Source organism: Narcine bancroftii, chromosome 1, assembly GCF_036971445.1.
Source record: "Narcine bancroftii isolate sNarBan1 chromosome 1, sNarBan1.hap1, whole genome shotgun sequence".
In the NCBI taxonomy this organism is placed as follows: domain Eukaryota; kingdom Metazoa; phylum Chordata; class Chondrichthyes; order Torpediniformes; family Narcinidae; genus Narcine; species Narcine bancroftii.
The window spans coordinates 357,878,344-357,899,475 of NC_091469.1; the positions used below are offsets into that span (position 1 = coordinate 357,878,344).

Here is a 21,132-nt window from a genome sequence, read left to right on the forward strand (position 1 = left end):
TTAGTAAAAAATATTCTCTTCAAAAATTACGTTTCTATAAGCAAGACCTCCCAAAAGGTTTTTGTTTACGTACACTTCTTGATGAGATCAATAAATGTGCTGCCACCCACCACCCCTACACAGAATCACCCATGTGAAACGGGTTGGCTTCAGTACTTTAACAGCATCGCAATCTTATCTGCCATTGCTAACCTTCACTTATACCACACCCCCCAAAACAAAAGAAAATTTCCCTGGATTGGTGGTGCTCCTGTGAAGTTTTTTTTTCCCCCAGGCATATTACTCAAACAATTATTCTCGCCTTCAGAAAATTTGATCGTAACATTTATCGAAATTTCACCGACCAGTACAATTTTATACCTACAAATGAGTCTCTTTCTATCGTAAATCACACCATCGAGCTTCAATTGGACTTCAAGAATGCAAATATCTGATCCAGTTCTCCATTCAAGTGGAAGTGACGTTAAGGTTTTTGTTTGCAAAACGATATTTCTTCATTTGGTGTGAAGTGCTGTTACTACGTTCTCCGGGTATGCGTAACTCAATATACAAGTTGAAGTTAAGCTGAAGTGACCGGGGTTGGTTGGGGGGGGGATAGACGGAACAACTTTGCAATCACGATTACTTTTCACATTTCAAGGGTGAACAAGCCCATTCCTTTCCTGTTCAAGGCCCAACAGTTCGCAAACTGCATTTAAAAGGGATACCTGTGGTATTTCAGAACCTCGCGGCCCAGTCAGGCTTCAAATGAACGAATATCATAAAGTGGTGACGCATAAAAATTGCGTTATCTCCAAAGTGGCTCACGAAGAGAAAAGTTTAGACAAAGCAGTATACTGCTTGGAATTCGAGAGTCGTCCTTCTTGCTCCTTTGAGCGGACCGGGGCTCATCACTGGAATGCAACCGTGAGGCTGAAGTCCGAGGGCTCCCTTTAAAAACACCAGCGCTGTGGCACGCGGGCTGGACTTTAAACCGAGCTCAGCTCGGGGCTTCGGCCACCCTGGCCGCCGACTGGCGCTCTGAGCGCGATGTGGACGTGTCCTGGCCGCAGGACCTCCGCTGAAAATACACAGCGTACCGCGGACTTTGAAGAGAAAGCGACGAGGCACCCTTGACCAGCACTTTGCACACAAACAGCCGGACATTTCACAATGCACCAAAACACTTTCCAACTGCTCCTCCCCTCGCAAGAAAACTAACAGATATTTGGCCGCTCAAGGTATGCCGGAGAGAGAGAGAGGTCAAGAAAGTAAATATCAAAGCAAAACGTGCACTTACTTAAATTCTGGTTCTGCGATTTTTCTGTGCGAGCGCCTATGCCCACTGTATTAGGTAACTGACTGAGTGACCGGCCCCCCTCCCCTCCCTCGCTCGCAACTCGCTCTCTGGCTCGCCACCCTGTCACTTGGTCCCACCTCCCCAGCGCACGCGCACGCGCGCTGCAACCAGTTCGGCCGAAATGGCGACGCCTCTCCCCTCGACGTGCGTGCTGAGAGACCAACTTCTCCGACCGCGCCCGCCCGCGCGAGGAGGAGGAGGGGAGGAACTGCCTTTGCGTGAGAAGTCGCGCGACTGAGGGCGCCCAGCGCAGCTCGCTCGCTCGCGCAGCGACGTTCCTTTCCCCCCGCCTCCCCGGCTCCGAAAGACGAGCCGAGTTCGTGCGCGAGCGACGCCGTTGCCTCCACGCGGGCGCAAGAACCGGGCGGTCGAGGGAGGGAGGATGGGTGGTGGAGTCGAGACAAGAGAACAAAAAGTGTATGCGAATTTCACACCCTCTCCTACCCTACCCATCTATAACAAACTGTACCACACCTTGGCACAACTGGTGATTCTTTTCCGCCATGCGTGGGAAATTGGGAAGGGGCCGTGACGGGGGCACACCTGGCGACAGGGGTGGAAATTGGAGGGTGTTCCCTTGTGAAGTGGTGCTTCCATTGCTAGGAGGTGTCATGTCGACGTCCTGACCGGTTCGCACGTGGTTACGGGCACTACATTTCCATGCCTGGTGCTTCACTGTGGGTGCCCACTTTGGTTGATATTGGGTGTTCAAAGGCCGGGGCAGGGATAGCAAATGCCAGAATAAAGTGAAAGGAGAAAAGTTTAGGGGAGATATCAGGGGTACGTTTTTTTTTGCATGTATGCAAATATTTTGGGGATGGAGGTGGAGGCTGGAACACTGCGGGCACTTAAGAGACTCCTAGGCAGGGACATGGATGGAAGACAAATAGATGGTTGCAGGGTAGGGAGGGTTTAGTATTTTTTTAAAGAATATATAGGTCTCTACCACATCGAGGGCTGAAGGGCCAGTGCTGTGCTGTAGTGTTCTATGTTCTCTTTTGCGCTTTATTTTACTTTGTACTTTCCTGTCCTCCAGTTGACTTGTACATGCACATGGCAACACCACGAGTATCCTTTTGTAGAGGCACTCGCTCCCTTCACTATCAGAATTGCAATGTTGAGGCAATCAACAAGCCTGGAGGAGTGACGTTTTATCATGCCTCTTGCTTTCATCCTGCGCAATTGTGGCGCAACGTTTCTACGGGATTCATCAGGGTTAATGCTACTTTTAAAGCAGTTCATTTATATTCCACCACTTTATTATTCCTTTGCCCTAGACTTCCGCTTGGAGGGATCATGGAATGTATTCTCAAAGATGATATTTGTATCTTCGATGAGCAGGTTTCAGAGATAAGACTTCCAACTCGCCGAGCTCACGTTTTGCACAGCTGCGACAATCCACTTGCTGTCACATTTGTGGCCCGAAATGTGAAGTTAATAAAACATCGAACACAAGTTTTATCAGGTAAACTTCTCAGTGTCTTTATTTTCCAGTTTCCTTTGTTCTCCTGCTTGTGCTCTTATCTCTCTCTCATACCACGTGACTTCCGGTACATCTCATACATATTCATTATCATGACATCCCTCCTTTAATCAGAAATAAATTTTACCTTCACTTAAAGTTATATCCCTCGGAAACCTACAAACATCGTAACTAATGGTAATACCAGAACTCAACTACATAAAATCGACTTCCTACAGCACTCATACATGCACTTTATGATATAAGATTAAAATACTGTCCCAAAGTTCTGATTAAAACTATGGCACAAAGTCTTCGTATCGTTTGGGCGCTTTCCGGTTTCGTTTCGGCCTGCCTGTGATATTGTCGTCGCTTCTCGGTTGTTCACTCTCAGCGTCGGACATACTGCTCGCCACAGCTTCGGGTGTTTCTGGCGCTCTAGTGACTTCATCAGGAGTGCTGGTAACTGCCTCTGGAACATCATCAGGTCTCTCAGTTTCAGCATCTCGTATTGGCCTTTCAACCTCTTCGCTCGATGTATCTCTGGACTGGTATCTTTTTACACCTGATACATTTCTCTTATACAGGACTCCAGTCGGAGACTTGACTGTCACCATACTGCCACTTCTGGATACAACAGTATAGGGTTGATGGTAATAAGGTGTGGCTAGCTTACCACCAGTTTCATGCCTCACTAGAACATTATCTCCTGGCATGATGTCTGAGTACTTGGCTCCACGTTTCGAATCTGTGTACAGCTTTGCTGCACCTTTCTTTTCAGCATCGTGGTCCCTCATCTCCTGGTCGTCTCGGATTTCCTTTATTTCTGGCATTTTTGTGCGGATTTTTCTCCCAAAAAATGCTTCTGTAGGACTTTTTCCAGGGGTTGCATGAGGCGTTGCTCGATAGGCAGCCACATAAGATAGCAATGCTTCTCGCCAATTTTGTCCTTCAGCGTGTGCAATCCTCAATCGTTTTTCAATGGACTGATTTTGTCTCTCTACTTCTCCGTTGGCTTGCGGCCATTTCGGAGTTACTTTGTGATGGTGGATACCTGTGGTCTTCATGTATTCCGCAAATGTCTCTGAAATGAATTGTGGACCATTGTCAGAGTATAATGTAACAGGTAATCCATATCTTGCGAATATCTCTGCTAATGCTTGTATTGTTTTTTCAGTGATTATGGACTTCAACACCACGTACTCATAGTATCTGCTGTAGTAATCTATCACTACCATAATTGATTCACCCGTCGGTAAAGGTCCAAGAAAATCAACAGCTACGTCAATCCATGGTCCTGTCGGAAGTTGCGTACTCCGGATCGGTTCTGGCGGATTACTCCTACTTATGATTTGACATCCGTGACAAGTTTTAACAAATTTCTCTGCGTCTTTATCACAACCTGGCCACCATACCTTGGTCCTGAGGTTTTTCTTGGTACCAACAATACCTAGGTGTCCTTCATGCGCTAAGGATACGATCTTCGGTCTCAATCTTTGCGGTATCACCAATCTGCAACCTCTTAATACACACTGTCCGATCCAACAAAGTTCGTCTCTAATGGGAATGTAAGCCTTGTGAGTACACTTGTCCCATTGTCCACTCTGTATGCATTCTCTTACTTCCATGAGTTCTGGATCACGTTCGGATTCTCTCTCGACTTCCTTCGTATTCACAGCTTTTGGTGTTGACTGAATAGCTACGAAGCATACAAAGCTCTCTGTTTCTGTTCCCAATTCTGACTTGGATTGTGGATCACCATCCTTCACCAATCTGGACAACGGATCACCAATGTTTGCTTTCCCTGCAATGTGGATTACTTTATATTTGTAGGGTTGTAGTCTGAGTACCCATCTCTCTATTCTGGCACATGGTTTGGATCTAGGTGCATAGATCACCTCTAATGGCTTATGATCTGTGATGAGTTCAAATTCAATGCAGTATAAATATGCATGGAACTTCTCACAGGCCCATACAAGTCCGAGTGCTTCTTTCTCTGTCTGAGAGTATCTTCTTTCCACATCTGATAACGATCTGCTGGCATAGGCAATGATTCTTGGTCCTCCATCATGCATCTGGCCCAACACTGCTCCTAAACCAACCGGGCTGGCATCCGCTATGACTTTGGTTGATGCCGCCGGATCGTAATATCCAAGAGTTTTTGCATCTGTCAGGCTTTGCTTCAGCGCTGTGAACGCTTTCTTCTGCTCAGATCCAAAATGAAAAGGTACACCTTTTCTGGTTAGTTTCCTTAGTGGTTCTACCACTGTAGCGAAATTAGGAATGAACTTTGCACAAAAATTAACCAATCCCAGGAAACTCCTCACCTCTGTTGCGTTCTGAGGTGCACGTGCCTCTGCAATAGCTTTCACCTTGGCCTCTGCAGGGTTTAGTCCTTCCCGTGTAAGTCTGTGTCCCATGAAGTCCATTTCTGACACACCGAACTGGCACTTGTTTCCATTCACGGTAAGGCCTGCCTCCTGTAGTCTAGATAGTACACGCCTCAACCGTTTGTCATGCTCTTCCTTCGTTGGTGCATAGACTATGATGTCGTCAGAAATGTTGGCAACTCCAGGAATGCCTTGAATCACTCAATGGATTTCATACTGGTAGATCTCCGAAGCTGCATTAATTCCAAATGATAGTCTCTTATAACGATACAATCCACAGTGAGTCACAAATGTTGTCACATCTCGGGAACCTGGATCCAGCTCTAATTGATGATAGCCCCATTTCAGATCAATTTTTGAGAATACCTTGCTGGTAGTTAGTTCTTGAAGTATTTCCTCCATTGTTGGTATAGGGTGTCGTTCTCTAATTATAGCTTCATTGGCCATTCTCATGTCAACACATAGTCTTATGTCACCCTTTGGTTTGGGCACAATCACTACGGGACTGACCCATTGTGTCGAATGTTCCACAGGTTCAATAATGTCTTGTTCGATCAATTCTTTAATTTTGGCTTCGACTTTCCCACGAAGTCCAAACGGAGTTCGGCGCATTGGTTGTGCCTTGGGTTTGACCGTTTCATCTACTGCTAGCTTCAATTGTTGACCTTTCAGCTTTCCTACTCCTTGGAAGACTGTGGGGAATTCTTGCTTCATATCCTCGTATGACTGAATTGAATTAACACAAGCTCCAATATGAAGTATTGCCAGGTCTTGCGCTGTGTGTCTACTCAGCAATGGTTCTCCCCTCTCTTCTATGACCATAAACTCTGCTTCGGTGTACTTATCTCCAGCTTCAACAGTTGCAGTAAAACATCCAATGGTCTGCAATGGCTTGGTTGCTGTGTATGGATATAGTTTCTTGGAACACTTCTTTGAGGTACAGATGATCTTTTTCCTTTTCAACTTCTCCCATAAATGTCGATCAATCACATTACTGTCACTGCCTGAGTCTACAATGACCTGCACTGTCACTCCACCAATGATCACTGGGACCTTCTCATGATGTATATCATTCAACGTAAATTGGTAACAACTCTGCCCTCCTGGATATCATCATCGTCACCGTCTATCTGGCGAATGGTATCTTTCTTTCCAGGATACTTTCCTTTCCCCCAGGCTTTGCCTTTGGAAGTTGTACTCTTCCTCTTCTGGTCTGCATTGGACTTGCTTTTGCACTTCTTTGCAAAGTGGTCCTTACCTCCACACTTTCTGCAAACTTTGCCTTTGGCCGGGCAATATGGGTCTTTTCCAAAGTGACCTCGGTATCCACATCGATAACACTCCACGTCCTGTGTCGACGTATATCTTGGCTGATTATGGCGATGTGAAAGCCTCTTAATTTGTTGGCTTGAGTTGTCTTTCAGGGTCATGGTATGAAATTGCCCTTCAACAGCCTCTAATGCAGCAGCAATGGCTAAAGCGTCAGTGAGTTCCAACTCACTCCCTCTTTCCAGTAGACGTCTTCTGAGTTTATCTGTCCTGCAGTGCTGTACGACTTGATCCAATAATTGGTTGTCCAAATCAGCTGGCATGTAATTGCATCCAACAGCTAGCTGGCGTAGTCTCGTCACGTACTGAGCAATTGTCTGGCCATCTTCTTGTCTCGTTCTCCGAAACAAATGGCGTTGAAATGTAGCATTCGATGTCACTACATAGTGTGCATTTAATGCATCTACCGCTTTCCGGTACTCATCCTTTCTTCCAGTATTCAAAAGTGTCTTAAATGTTTCCCGAACTGCGGGTCCAGCAGTGAAAAGAAGTAACACCCTTCTCTGCGCTTTTTGTTTAACTGTAACGGTATCTAGAAATAGGCCACGAATGTCGGCGTAGGATTCAAATTCTTCCAGCCAAGCCTTCCACTTTACACTTACAGTGCTTGCATCACCCGTTGGGTCAAAATGAGCAATTCCACTACGTGTTAGAAAGTCACCGTCTGCCCCAGCCATGAGGAAATATTCCAGTCCCAAAAGTACTGAGTCAAAGAGAAAATTCTTATCACCTTGAAGTTGTCTGTAATCCTCTGTAATCTTCTTTAGTCTTTAATTTTCTTCAAGCTTCTTTCATCCTCGTTGCCAATGTCACACTTGTGGCCCAAAATGTGAAGTTAATAAAACATCGAACACAAGTTTTATCAGGTAAACTTCTCAGTGTCTTTATTTTCCAGTTTCCTTTGTTCTCCTGCTTGTGCTCTTATCTCTCTCTCATACCACGTGACTTCCGGTACATCTCATACATATTCATTATCATGACATCTGCTGCCTGCAGTGCTCTGCTCCTTTGACTTACATAGTTGATCCAGAAAGACAAATATTAGCTGGTTTAATCTCAAAAGTAGGTGTGCTTTACTTTCTCTATCAACATTTAAGAAAAAGCTATGCCAAACAAAACCTTCCACAAAAAAATATACAGAATAACTTAAACCGCATACACTCAAAGTAATCACTATTTAAAACAAAATGAAAGCATTGCTGAGAGAAGCAATCATACACAGTCATACACACATACACAGATACACACAGAACTGCAGGCAACTGAATGGACTGATGAAAACTTGCTTCTTCTAACTTCTAAGGGATTTTACGAAATCATTATATAAAAGTGTTTGGTATATCTCTATTAGCATAAGTCCAAATATTAAAATCTTTATCCAGAAAGATTAATTTTCTGGTGCTTTTTCTTCTCCAGCGCACGCTCACTATTCTCAATATTGATAGATAATGAAATCAAAAAATAGCTCATATTTTAAAATATAGATAGATGTGGGTCATACATTCTGGAAGGTTTATATGGGAGAACATCAGATGAGAAAAGAAGTTGGCTCCAACTGTGATGTCTGGTGCACATTAATCTGTTCACACTTGATTAAAGATATAGCAACAAGAGGTCTACATGTCTCCTGAAAAGTAGATATGTTTTTTTTAAATAACTTACCAGCATTATTTGCAGAATCATATGAAAAATCAGAATACTCCTCAAATGTAGAACTTACTATGAAATAAATTTCTATCCTAATTCTGGAAGGGGAAATGAGTGAACACAGCAATTTAGGAAATGGTATGGATTTGTAGGGAGATAACGTATATGTGTGAAAATCATAAGGTAGTGATCATGGGAGATTTTAACTTCCCACGCATTGATTGGGATACCCATACGGTTAGAGGGCTGGATGGGCTGGAGTTTGTTAAATGTGCTCAGGATTGTTTTCTAAATCAGTTAGTAGAAGAACCGTCTCGGGACGGTGTAATACTGGATCTCCTGTTAGGGAACGAGCTAGGTCAGGTAGCAGACATTAATGTTGGAGAACCAATTCTGTTAGTTTTAGGGTAGTTTTAGGGAAGAGCAAGGAGAGGCCTAAAGTTGAGGTTCTGGATTGGAAAAGAGCAAATTTCGAAGGAATAAGGAATTTAGGGAGTATTGAGTGGGACAGGATATTTTCAGGTAAGGATGTTAATGAAAAATGGAGGATATTCAAAAAAGAAATTTTGAGGGTACAGAGTAGTTATGTCCCAGTGTGGATCAAAGGAAAGGCTTGAAGTCATAGGGAGCCTTGGTTTTCGAGGAATATTGGAAATTTGGTTAGGAGAAAAAGGGACGTGTACAAGAGGTTTAAAGAGCAGAGAGCTGAGAAGTTGAAGGAGGACTACAAGTAGTGTAGAAGGAATCTTAAGAAAGAAATTAGAAAGACCAAAAAAAGGCATGAAGAGGCTTTGGCTGACAGAGTAAATATAAATCCAAAGGGTTTCTATAAGTACATTAAAAGTAAAAGATTAGTGAGAGATAAAATTGGACCCATTGTAGATAGCGAGGGTAGGCTGAGTGAGAAGTCTGAGGAAATGGGGGAAATTTTGAATGATTTCTTTGCCTCGGTATTCACTAGGGAAAAAAATGTTGAACCAGTTGAAGTAAAGAAAAATAGTGGGGAGGTCATGAAGCATATAAGGATAACCGAGGAGGTAGTGACGGCTGTGTTAAAAAAGATAGAGGTGGATAAATCTCCCGGACCAGTCAAAATATTCCCTAGGACACTCAGGGAGGCTAGTGGACAGTTAGTGGGGGAATTAACAGAGATATTTAGGATGTCACTGGCCACGGGGTTGGTGCCAAAGGATTGGAGGGTGGCGCATGTGGTTCCTCTGTTTAAGAAAGGATCCAAATGCAAACCTGGGAATTATAGGCCTGTAAGTCTGACGTCTGTGGTGGGCAAGTTGATGGAAAGTGTTCTGAGGGATGCTATTTACAAATTTTTGGAGGTACAGGGATTGATAGGGAGTAATCAGCATGGTTTTGTCAGGGGTAGATCATGCTTGACAAACCTGATTGAGTTCTTCGAGGGGGTTACAAAAAAGGTTGATGAAGGGAAAGCTGTGGATGTTGTCTATTTGGACTTTAGTAAAGCTTTTGACTTTACTAAAGGGAGGGAGAGCAGCAGTGGCCCCGGCCCCGGTCCGGGCGAAGAGTAGACGGCGGCGGCCCCGATACGGGCAGGAGCAAGGGGGAGTCGGCGGCCCCGGCCTCGGTCGAGTGAGGCAGGTGGAGGCCCCGATACGGGCAGAGAGTTGGAGGCGGCGGCCCCAGTCCGGGCACAGGGTAGGCGGCGGCGGCCCCGATCTGGGCAGGAGCAAGGGGGAGACGGCGGCCCAGGCCTCAGTCGAGTGAGGCAGGTGGAGGCCCCGATACGGGCAGGGAGTGGGAGGCGGCGGCCCCAGTCTGGGCACAGGGAGAGCAGCAGCGGCCCCGGCCCCGGTCCGGGCGAAGGGTAGACGGCGGCGGCCCCGATCCGGGCAGGAGCAAGGGGGAGACGGCGGCCCCGGCCTCGGTCGAGTGAGGCAGGTGGAGGCCCCGATACGGGCAGGGAGTGGGAGGCGGCGGCCCCAGTCCGGGCACAGGGAGAGCAGCAGCGGCCCTGGCCCCGGTCCGGGCGAAGGGTAGACGGCGGCGGCCCCGATACGGGCAGGAGCAAGGGGGAGACGGCGGCCCCGGCCTCGGTCGAGTGAGGCAGGTGGAGGCCCCGATACGGGCAGAGAGTTGGAGGCGGCGGCCCCAGTCCGGGCACAGGGAGAGCAGCAGCGGCCCCGGCCCCGGTCCGGGCGAAGGGTAGGCGGCGGCGGCGGCCCCGATCCGGGCAGGAGCAAGGGGGAGACGGCGGCCCCGGCCTCGGTCGAGTGGGTCAGGCGGAGGCCCCGATCCGGGCAGAGAGTGGGAGGCGGCGGCCCCAGTCCAGGCACAGGGTGAGCTGCGGCGGCCTCGGCCCCGGTCCGGGCAGTATGGACCGACCAAGGAGGGGAGGCAGGCCCCTCCAGCCCGGGTAAGAAACCTGCATAGGAGAAGGCCACTCCGATATAAAACCTACGACCCAAGGACCTCGCTGCCACGTCCCAGCTTGCTCGGCCACGGCACACGAACCATGGGTGTAAAGGGTGGGGCCAGTACTGCGCACACTGCACTCCACCTAAAAGCTCCTTTGCGCAGGCCCGAGGACAAGTCCACGTCCTCCCCCTCCACGTCCTCCACCTCCACGTCCTCCCCCGCCACGTCCTCCCCCTCCACGTCCTCCCCCTCCACGTCCTACCCCTCAAAAGATGCTCACAAACTCAAGCTAGCATGCTGGAACATCAGAACCATGCTAGACAAGGCTGACAGCCACCGACCTGAACGTCGTCTGCCCTCATTGCACATGAACTCCTCAGACTTGACATCGACATAGCCGCTCTCAGTGAGGTCCGCCTGGCAGATGTAGGCAGCCTCCAAGAACGCGGCGCGGGCTACACACTCTACTGGTCTGGCAAGCCTTCGGATGAACGACGCCTATCTGGTGTAGGCTTCATGGTCAAGAGCTTCATTGCCTCCAAACTCGAAAACCTTCCGACAGGCCTCTCGGACCGAATCATGTCCATGCGACTCCCACTTCAAAACAAGCGTCACATCACCCTCATCAGTGTCTATGCTCCAACCCTCCAGGCGGAACCAGCAGAAAAGGACAAGTTCTACACCGACCTGCGCAACCTCATCCAACGCACCCCTACAGCCGACAAGGTTGTCATCCTAGGCGACTTCAACGCTCGTGTCGGCAAAGACTCAAAAACCTGGCCAGGAATCCTGGGCAAGCATGGCGTCGGCAAGTGCAACGACAATGGGCGCCTCCTGTTGGAGCTCTGCGCAGAACAGCGGCTCGTCATTACAAACACCCTTTTTCAGCAGACGAACAGCCTTAAGACCACCTGGATGCATCCCCGATCCAAACACTGGCACCTCCTGGACTACATCCTGGTGCAAGAAAGTGACAAACGAGATGTGCTCCACACCAGGGTCATGCCTAGCGCGGAATGCCACACTGACCACCGGCTGGTTCGCTACAAGCTCAACCTTCACTTCAAGCCAAAGCCCAGGAACAATAAAGCCCCCAGAAAGAGGTTCAATGTTGGAAACCTGCAGTCAGACGAAGCGAGAGGAAACTTCCAGGCAAACCTCAAAGCAAAGCTCGACGATGCAACCCGCCTCACGGACCCGTCCCCTGAAACCCTCTGGGATCAGATGAAGACTACCATACTGCAATCCACTGAAGAGGTACTGGGCTTCTCCTCCAGGAAAAACAAGGACTGGTTTGACGAAAACAGCCAGGAAATCCAGGAGCTGCTGGCAAAGAAGCGAGCTGCCCACCAGGCTCACCTTACAAAGCCGTCCTGTCCAGAGAAGAAACAAGCCTTCCGTCGCGCATGCAGCCATCTTCAGCGCAAACTCCGGGAGATCCAAAATGAATGGTGGACTAGCCTCGCCAAACGAACCCAGCTCAGCGTGGACATTGGCGACTTCAGGGGTTTCTACGAGGCTCTAAAGGCTGTGTACGGCCCCTCACCCCAAGTCCAAAGCCCGCTGCGCAGCTCAGACGGCAAAGTCCTCCTCAGCGACAAGATCTCCATCCTCAACCGATGGTCAGAACACTTCCAATCTCTTTTCAGTGCCAACTGCTCAGTCCAAGATTCCGCCCTGCTCCAGCTCCCTCAACAGCCCCTAAGGCTAGAGCTGGATGAGGTTCTCACCCTGGATGAGACATATAAGGCAATCGAACAACTGAAAAGTTGCAAAGCAGCAGGTATGGATGGAATCCCCCCAGAGGTCTGGAAGGCTGGCGGCAAAACTCTGCATGCCAAACTGCATGAGTTTTTCAAGCTTTGTTGGGAGCAAGGAAAACTGCCTCAGGATCTTCGTGATGCCACCATCATCACCCTGTACAAAAACAAAGGCGAGAAATCAGACTGCTCAAACTACAGGGGAATCACGTTGCTCTCCATTGCAGGCAAAATCTTCGCTAGGATTCTACTAAATAGAATAATACCTAGTGTCGCCGAGAATATTCTCCCAGAATCACAGTGCGGCTTTCGCGCAAACAGAGGAACCACTGACATGGTCTTTGCCCTCAGACAGCTCCAAGAAAAGTGCAGAGAAAAAACAAAGGACTCTACATCACCTTTGTTGACCTCACCAAAGCCTTTGACACCGTGAGCAGGAAAGGGCTTTGGCAAATACTAGAGCGCATCGGATGTCCCCCAAAGTTCCTCAACATGATTATCCAACTGCACGAAAACCAACAAGGTCGGGTCAGATACAGCAATGAGCTCTCTGAACCCTTCTCCATTAACAATGGCGTGAAGCAAGGCTGTGTTCTCGCACCAACCCTCTTTTCAATCTTCTTCAGCATGATGCTGAACCAAGCCATGAAAGACCCCAACAATGAAGACGCTGTTTACATCCGGTACCGCACGGATGGCAGTCTCTTCAATCTGAGGCGCCTGCAAGCTCACACCAAGACACAAGAGAAACTTGTCCGTGAACTACTCTTTGCAGACGATGCCGCTTTAGTTGCCCATTCAGAGCCAGCTCTTCAGCGCTTGACGTCCTGCTTTGCGGAAACTGCCAAAATGTTTGGCCTGGAAGTCAGCCTGAAGAAAACCGAGGTCCTCCATCAGCCAGCTCCCCACCATGACTACCAGCCCCCCCACATCTCCATCGGGCACACAAAACTCAAAACGGTCAACCAGTTTACCTATCTCGGCTGCACCATTTCATCAGATGCAAGGATCGACAATGAGATAGACAACAGACTCGCCAAGGCAAATAGCGCCTTTGGAAGACTACACAAAAGAGTCTGGAAAAACAACCAACTGAAAAACCTCACAAAGATAAGCGTATACAGAGCCGTTGTCATACCCACACTCCTGTTCGGCTCCGAATCATGGGTCCTCTACCGGCACCACCTACGGCTCCTAGAACGCTTCCACCAGCGTTGTCTCCGCTCCATCCTCAACATCCATTGGAGCGCTTTCATCCCTAACGTCGAAGTACTCGAGATGGCAGAGGTCGACAGCATCGAGTCCACGCTGCTGAAGATCCAGCTGCGCTGGATGGGTCACGTCTCCAGAATGGAGGACCATCGCCTTCCCAAGATCCTGTTATATGGCGAGCTCTCCACTGGCCACCGTGACAGAGGTGCACCAAAGAAAAGGTACAAGGACTGCCTAAAGAAATCTCTTGGTGCCTGCCACATTGACCACCGCCAGTGGGCTGATAACGCCTCAAACCGTGCATCTTGGCGCCTCACAGTTTAGCGGGCAGCAACCTCCTTTGAAGAAGACCGCAGAGCCCACCTCACTGACAAAAGGCAAAGGAGGAAAAACCCAACACCCAACCCCAACCCACCAATTTTCCCCTGCAACCGCTGCAACCGTGTTTGCCTGTCCCGCATCGGACTTGTCAACCACAAACGAGCCTGCAGCTGACGTGGTCTTTTTACCCCCTCCATAAATCTTCGTCCGCGAAGCCAAGCCAAAGAAAAAGAAAGCTTTTGACAAAGTTCCCCACAGGAGATTAGGAAAAAAGGTGGAAGCATTAGGTATAAATAAAGAGGTAGTGAAATGGATTCAGCAGTGGTTGGATGGGAGGTGTCAGAGAGTAGTGGTAGAAAATTGTTTGTCCAATTGGAGGCCGGTGACTAGTGGAGTTCCTCAGGGTTCTGTCCTGGGTCCACTATTATTTGTTATATATATTAACGATCTGGATGTAGGGGTGGAGAATTGGATAAGCAAGTTTGCGGATGACACAAAGATTGGTGGTGTTGTGGACAGTGAGGTAGATTACCGTAGATTAAAAGGTGATTTAGGAAGGCTGGAGGTGTGGGCTGAGAAATGGCTGATGGAATTTAATACAGATAAATGTGAGGTGCTACATTTTGGAAAGGCAAATTTAAATAGATCATATACATTGAATGGTAGACAATTGAGGAGTGCAGAGCAACAAAAGGATTTAGGAGTTATGGTAAATAGTACCCTCAAGGCTGATACTCAGGTAGATGGTGTGGTGAAGAAGGCATTTGGAATGTTGGCCTTCATAAATCGGAGTATTGAATTCAAGAGTAGGGAGGTTATGATGAAATTGTACAAGGCATTGTTGAGGCCAAATTTGGAGTACTGTGTACAGTTTTGGTCACCAAATTATAGGAAAGATATAAACAAAATTGAGAGAGTGCAGAGAAGGTTCACGAGAATGTTGACAGGATTTCAGGGTCTGAGTTACAGCGAAAGGTTGTGCAGACTGGGGCTTTTTTCTCTGGAGCATAGAAGATTGAGAGGGGACTTGATAGAGGTGTTTAAGATTTTAAAAGGGACAGACAGAGTAAATGTGGATAGGCTTTTTCAATTAAGAAAGGGGGAGATTCAAACTAGAGGACATGGTTTAAGATTGAATGGGGAAAATTATAAGGGGAACATGAGGGGAAATTTCTTTACACAGAGGGTGGTGGGAATGTGGAATGAGCTTCCGGCAGACGTGGTCGAGGCGGGATCATTGGTTACATTTAAGGAAAGACTGGATCGTTACATGGATAGGAGGGGACTAGAGGGGTATGGACCGGGTGCTGGTCAGTGGGACTAGGAGGGTGGGGATTTGCTACGGCATGGACTAGAAGGGCCAAACTGGCCTGTTCTGTATTGTAAGTGGTTATATGGTTATATAGATGCAAGGATCTGTGGCTCTGTAGAGATTGTCCTTAATTGGAGTAAAACTAAACATTAATATGGAAATTGACATTATCAGAGTTTGCAGAGGAATTGAGATAAGAGGTTTCATTAAATGCACACAAAACAAAACATTTTGTTGTATCTTGGTACATGTGACAAACAATTCATCAGCTGATGTCTGAGCAGCACCTTGGGTGACACAGCTGATTTTAGAGACACTGGTGGAAGATGAATGAAAGGCCCATTCGGACCTCTCTTGATTTCCTAAATGCATGTCCAATAGACCAGTCATATGCTCAATGGTTACACTAATGATTATTCTTGTTGTTCATGAGACTTCATGTAGGGTTATAACAAGATTTAGGAGATGTTGTCAGAGTTGCCTGCGGAGATATTATGTGTGCATTTTGTTGGTAGTATTCACTGTAGCTAAGAAACATAGATCACACCTGAGTTGGCTGCAGTGTAAAGTACGAGGCAGGCGGAGGCCCCGGTCCGGGCAGGGAGTGGGAGGCGGCGGCCCCAGTCCAGGCACAGGGAGAGCAGCAGCGGCCCCGGCCCCGGTCCGGGCGAAGGGTAGACGGCGGCGGCCCCGATACGGGCAGGAGCAAGGGGGAGACGGCGGCCCCGGCCTCGGTCGAGTGGGGCAAGCGAAGGCCCCGATCCGGGCAGAGAGTGGGAGGCGGCGGCCCCAATCCAGGCACAGGGTGAACTGCGGCGGCCTCGGCCCCGGTCCGGGCAGTATGGACCGACCTAGGAGGGGAGGCAGGCCCCTCCAGCCCGTGTAAGAAACCTGCATAGGAGAAGGCCACTCCGATATAAAACCTACGACCCAAGGACCTCGCTGCCACGTCCCAGCTTGCTTGGCCACGGCACACGAACCATGGGTGTAAAGGGTGGGGCCAGTACTGCGCGCACTGCACTCCACCTAAAAGCTCCTTTGCGCAGGCCCGAGGACAGGTCCACGTCCTCCCCCTCCACGTCCTCCCCCTCCACGTCCTCCCCCTCCACGTCCTCCCCCTCCACGTCCTCCCCCTCAAAAGATGCTCACAAACTCAAGCTAGCATGCTGGAACATCAGAACCATGCTAGACAAGGCTGACAGCCACCGACCTGAACGTCGGTCTGCCCTCATTGCACATGAACTCCTCAGACTTGACATCGACATAGCCGCTCTCAGTGAAGTCCGCCTGGCAGATGTAGGCAGCCTCCAAGAACGCGGCGCGGGCTACACACTCTACTGGTCTGGCAAGCCTTCGGATGAACGACGCCTATCTGGTGTAGGCTTCATGGTCAAGAGCTTCATTGCCTCCAAACTCGAAAACCTTCCGACAGGCCTCTCGGACCGAATCATGTCCATGCGACTCCCACTTCAAAACAAGCGTCACATCACCCTCATCAGTGTCTATGCTCCAACCCTCCAGGCGGAACCAGCAGAAAAGAACAAGTTCTACACCGACCTGCGCAACCTCATCCAACGTACCCCTACAGCCGACAAGGTTGTCATCCTGGGCGACTTCAACGCTCGTGTCGGCAAAGACTCAGAAACCTGGCCAGGAATCCTGGGCAAGCATGGCGTCGGCAAGTGCAACGACAATGGGCGCCTCCTGTTGGAGCTCTGCGCAGAACAGCGACTTGTCATTACAAACACCCTTTTTCAGCAGAGGGACAGCCTTAAGACCACCTGGATGCATCCCTGATCCAAACACTGGCACCTCCTGGACTACATCCTGGTGCGAGAAAGTGACAAACAAGATGTGCTCCACACCAGGGTCATGCCTAGCGCGGAATGCCACACTGACCACCGGCTGGTTCGCTGCAAGCTCAACCTTCACTTCAAGCCAAAGCCCAGGAACAATAAAGCCCCCAGAAAGAGGTTCAATGTTGGAAACCTGCAGTCAGACGAAGCGAGAGGAAACTTCCAGGCAAACCTCAAAGCAAAGCTCAACGTTGCAACCTGCCTCACGGACCCGTCCCCTGAAACCCTCTGGGATCAGTTGAAGACTACCATACTGCAATCCACTGAAGAGGTACTGGGCTTCTCCTCCAGGAAAAACAAGGACTGGTTTGACGAAAACAGCCAGGAAATCCAGGAGCTGCTGGCAAAGAAGCGAGCTGCCCACCAGGCTCACCTTACAAAGCCATCCTGACCAGTGAAGAAACAAGCCTTCTGTCGCGCATGCAGCCATCTTCAGCGCAAACTCCGGGAGATGCAAAATGATTGGTGGACTAGCCTCGCCAAACGAACACAGCTCAGCGCAGACATTGGCGACTTCAGGGGTTTCTACGAGGCTCTAAAGGCTGTGTACGGCCCCTCACCCCAAGTTCAAAGCCCGCTGCGCAGCTCAGATGGCAAAGTCCTCCTCAGCGACAAGATCTCCATCCTCAACCGATGGTCAGAACACTTCCAATCTCTTTTCAGTGCCAACCGCTCAGTCCAAGATTCCGCCCTGCTCCAGCTCCCTCAACAGCCCCTAAGGCTAGAGCTGGATGAGGTTCCCACCCTGGATGAGACATATAAGGCAATCGAACAACTGAAAAGTGGCAAAGCAGCAGGTATGGATGGAATCCCCCCAGAAGTCTGGAAGGCTGGTGGCAAAACTCTGCATGCCAAACTGCATGAGTTTTTCAAGCTTTGTTGGGACCAAGGTAAACTGCCTCAGGATCTTCGTGATGCCACCATCATCACCCTGTACAAAAACAAAGGCAAGAAATCAGACTGCTCAAACTACAGGGGAATCACGTTGCTCTCCATTGCAGGCAAAATCTTCGCGAGGATTCTACTAAATAGAATAATACCTAGTGTCGCCGAGAATATTCTCCCAGAATCACAGTGCGGCTTTCGCGCAAACAGAGGAACCACTGACATGGTCTTTGCCCTCAGACAGCTCCAAGAAAAGTGCAGAGAACAAAACAAAGGACTCTACATCACCTTTGTTGACCTCAACAAAGCCTTCGACACTGTGAGCAGGAAAGGGCTTTGGCAAATACTAGAGCGTATCGGATGTCCCCCAAAGTTCCTCAACATGATTATCCAACTGCACGAAAACCAACAAGGTCGGGTCAGATACAGCAATGAGCTCTCTGAACCCTTCTCCATTAACAATGGCGTGAAGCAAGGCTGTGTTCTCGCACCAACCCTCTTTTCAATCTTCTTCAGCATGATGCTGAACCAAGCCATGAAAGACCCCAACAATGAAGACGCTGTTTACATCCGGTACCGCACGGATGGCAGTCTCTTCAATCTGAGGCGCCTGCAAGCTCACACCAAGACACAAGAGAAACTTGTCCGTGAACTACTCTTTGCAGATGATGCCGCTTTAGTTGCCCATTCAGAGCCAGCTCTTTAGCACTTGACGTCCTGCTTTGCGGAAACTGCCAAAATGTTTGGCCTGGAAGTCAGCCTGAAGAAAACTGAGGTCCTCCATCAGCCAGCTCCCCACCATGACTACCAGCCCTCCCACATCTCCATCGGGCACACAAAACTCAAAACGGTCAACCAGTTTACCTATCTCGGCTGCACCATTTCATCAGATGCAAGGATCGACAATGAGATAGACAACAGACTCGCCAAGGCAAATAGCGCCTTTGGAAGACTACACAAAAGAGTCTGGAAAAACAACCAACTGAAAAACCTCACAAAGATAAGCGTATACAGAGCCGTTGTCATACCCACACTCCTGTTCGGCTCCGAATCATGTGTCCTCTACCGGCACCACCTACGGCTCCTAGAACGCTTCCACCAGCGTTGTCTCCGCTCCATCCTCAACATCCATTGGAGCGCTTACACCCCTAACGTCGAAGTACTCGAGATGGCAGAGGTCGACAGCATCGAGTCCACGCTGCTGAAGATCCAGCTGCGCTGGATGGGTCACGTCTCCAGAATGGAGGACCATCGCCTTCCCAAGATCCTGTTATATGGCGAGCTCTCCACTGGCCACCGTGACAGAGGTGCACCGAAGAAAAGGTACAAGGACTGCCTAAAGAAATCTCTTGGTGCCTGCCACATTGACCACCGCCAGTGGGCTGATAACGCCTCAAACCGTGCATCTTGGCGCCTCACAGTTTAGCGGGCAGCAACCTCCTTTGAAGAAGACCGCAGAGCCCACCTCACTGACAAAAGGCAAAGGAGGAAAAACCCAACACCCAACCCCAACCAACCAATTTTCCCTTGCAACCGCTGCAATCGTGTCTGCCTGTCCCGCATCGGACTTGTCAGCCACAAACGAGCCTGCAGCTGACGTGGACTTTTTACCCCCTCCATAAATCTTCGTCCGCGAAGCCAAGCCAAAGAAGATAACAAGTCTTATGAGCTCAGCTTGAATGAGATTTGCTTGTCGTCCACAACATTGCAATCTTATCTCAGCTTACAAGGAATCCTTCACACACCCACTTAACACCAATTGCAGAATAATAAAATGGAATCTCTTGTAGTTGCTAAAAAATGCATAACTGGTGAACCTTGCATTCTTATGGCAGGATATACATAAACTGAGAGTGCATTTGAATGTCCCTTTGTCCTAGCTGGTTTCACTGGAATGTTAAAGGGACTGATTGCAAGTAGTAGTGATAAGACAACAAAGAAAATATTTCAGAGGATAGAAAAGATGTAGTGATCATTCATGCCACGGAATAAAAAAGTTAGAATGTGAAAACAAGGCCACTCTGAAAAGTGGTTTAAAAGTACATAATTTAGGAAAGTCGTTGTCATTTTTAAATCAACATTGTCATCAAATGATCATTTATCTGATATTGTTTTCATTTATGCAGAATCACTTGACAACTAGGCAACTCTAGTTCTTGATGTGATTGATAATGATTCAGGTAAATGGAGTATTTTGGCTCAGCAACTGTATCTTCGGCAATCGCAACCCTCCTTTGCTGCAATCTAATGCACAATCCATGTTTAACAATACTCAGATTTCTGATGGGAATTCTTTCAATTAACATACTGATAACAATTGTTTTTAAAAATTGTTTTTCACTCCAAAGGTTCCGCGTTGTGAACTGTCCTTTGAAATTCTCAACGAGCTTGCATTATTTTGGGTTCTTCTGTAATCTTGAAATATAAGAAAGGTGGAATACATATCGATAGGAAAATGTAATTGAAAAAAAAACACAATCAGGTAATATTTTCTGTATAACTTTATGCACTGCTTTAAGTAACATCTTAAGATCTTCAAAAAGGAGTTAAGTTTTGTCAGAATGGTTCAAAAGATGAAGGGTTCAGTGACATGTAAAAATGACAAAATTTGGGATTGAGCTACCTAGAGCAGAAAATGTTGAGTGATGTATTCAAAATTGTGACAGATGTAAAGAATTATTGAACCTGTAGTTAGAATCTGAACTTCATTGCCAAGGAAGTAGAGTTGGAATCTTTGTGGTGTTAAAAGTGGGATAAATACTTGAAAGTATAAAAGAATACTGGGTTAAGAGGATGGTAGTGGGAACAAAAATATTGCTATAATATTGATATGGCATGATCTCAAAGGGCAAAATGGCCTCCTCCAAGATTGCATTTTTCTTGAGATTATGTGGTTAATTTATTTATTGAGTGGTAAATTGGTTAAAGTAGACTGAATGATAAAGATTAAGACATTTGCAACAAATTGAGAGTGCGCTGATCAACCACACCAAGCAGATACCCAGTATGCTCTGTGCAATTAGAAAACATCAAGCACTGAATCCCATCCATGGAAATCCCTCTGATAGATTTAACATATGTGTAATTTTCTTTTACTTATTTTAGATATTTAAAAAAGCATAATTTAAAACATTAAATAAAACTAAATTAGGAAAAAGCAAATGAATGGAATTACAATTTGTAGCCCATCCATTCTCTCATATAAAACTGGAGGTTAGATCCAAAATG

General features: G+C 47.9%; 1 protein-coding gene and 1 long non-coding RNA gene across 13 annotated transcripts in view; one reads left to right on the plus strand and one right to left on the minus strand.

Annotated features, from left to right (window-relative positions):
• grb10b (growth factor receptor-bound protein 10b) overlaps nt 1–1,383 on the minus strand; it is a 242,701-nt gene extending 241,318 nt beyond the window's left edge. For 4 of the 11 annotated variants that reach the window (XM_069912181.1, XM_069912189.1, XM_069912202.1 and 1 more), the window contains exon 1: nt 1,280–1,380. The gene's annotated coding sequence lies outside the window, so the exon portion shown is untranslated. Of the gene's footprint in view, nt 1–364; nt 698–1,279 lie in introns of those variants that run through there. The other 7 variants (XM_069912207.1, XM_069912206.1, XM_069912177.1 and 4 more) reach the window with 4 other exon arrangements.
• Nucleotides 1,302–21,132, plus strand: part of LOC138750138 (uncharacterized) — a 63,461-nt gene continuing 43,630 nt past the window's right edge. For both annotated transcript variants that reach the window (XR_011349107.1, XR_011349113.1), the window contains exons 1-3: nt 1,302–1,557; nt 2,617–2,804; nt 20,253–20,386. This is a non-coding gene — a long non-coding RNA (uncharacterized lncRNA). The remainder of the gene's footprint in view (nt 1,558–2,616; nt 2,805–20,252; nt 20,387–21,132) is intronic.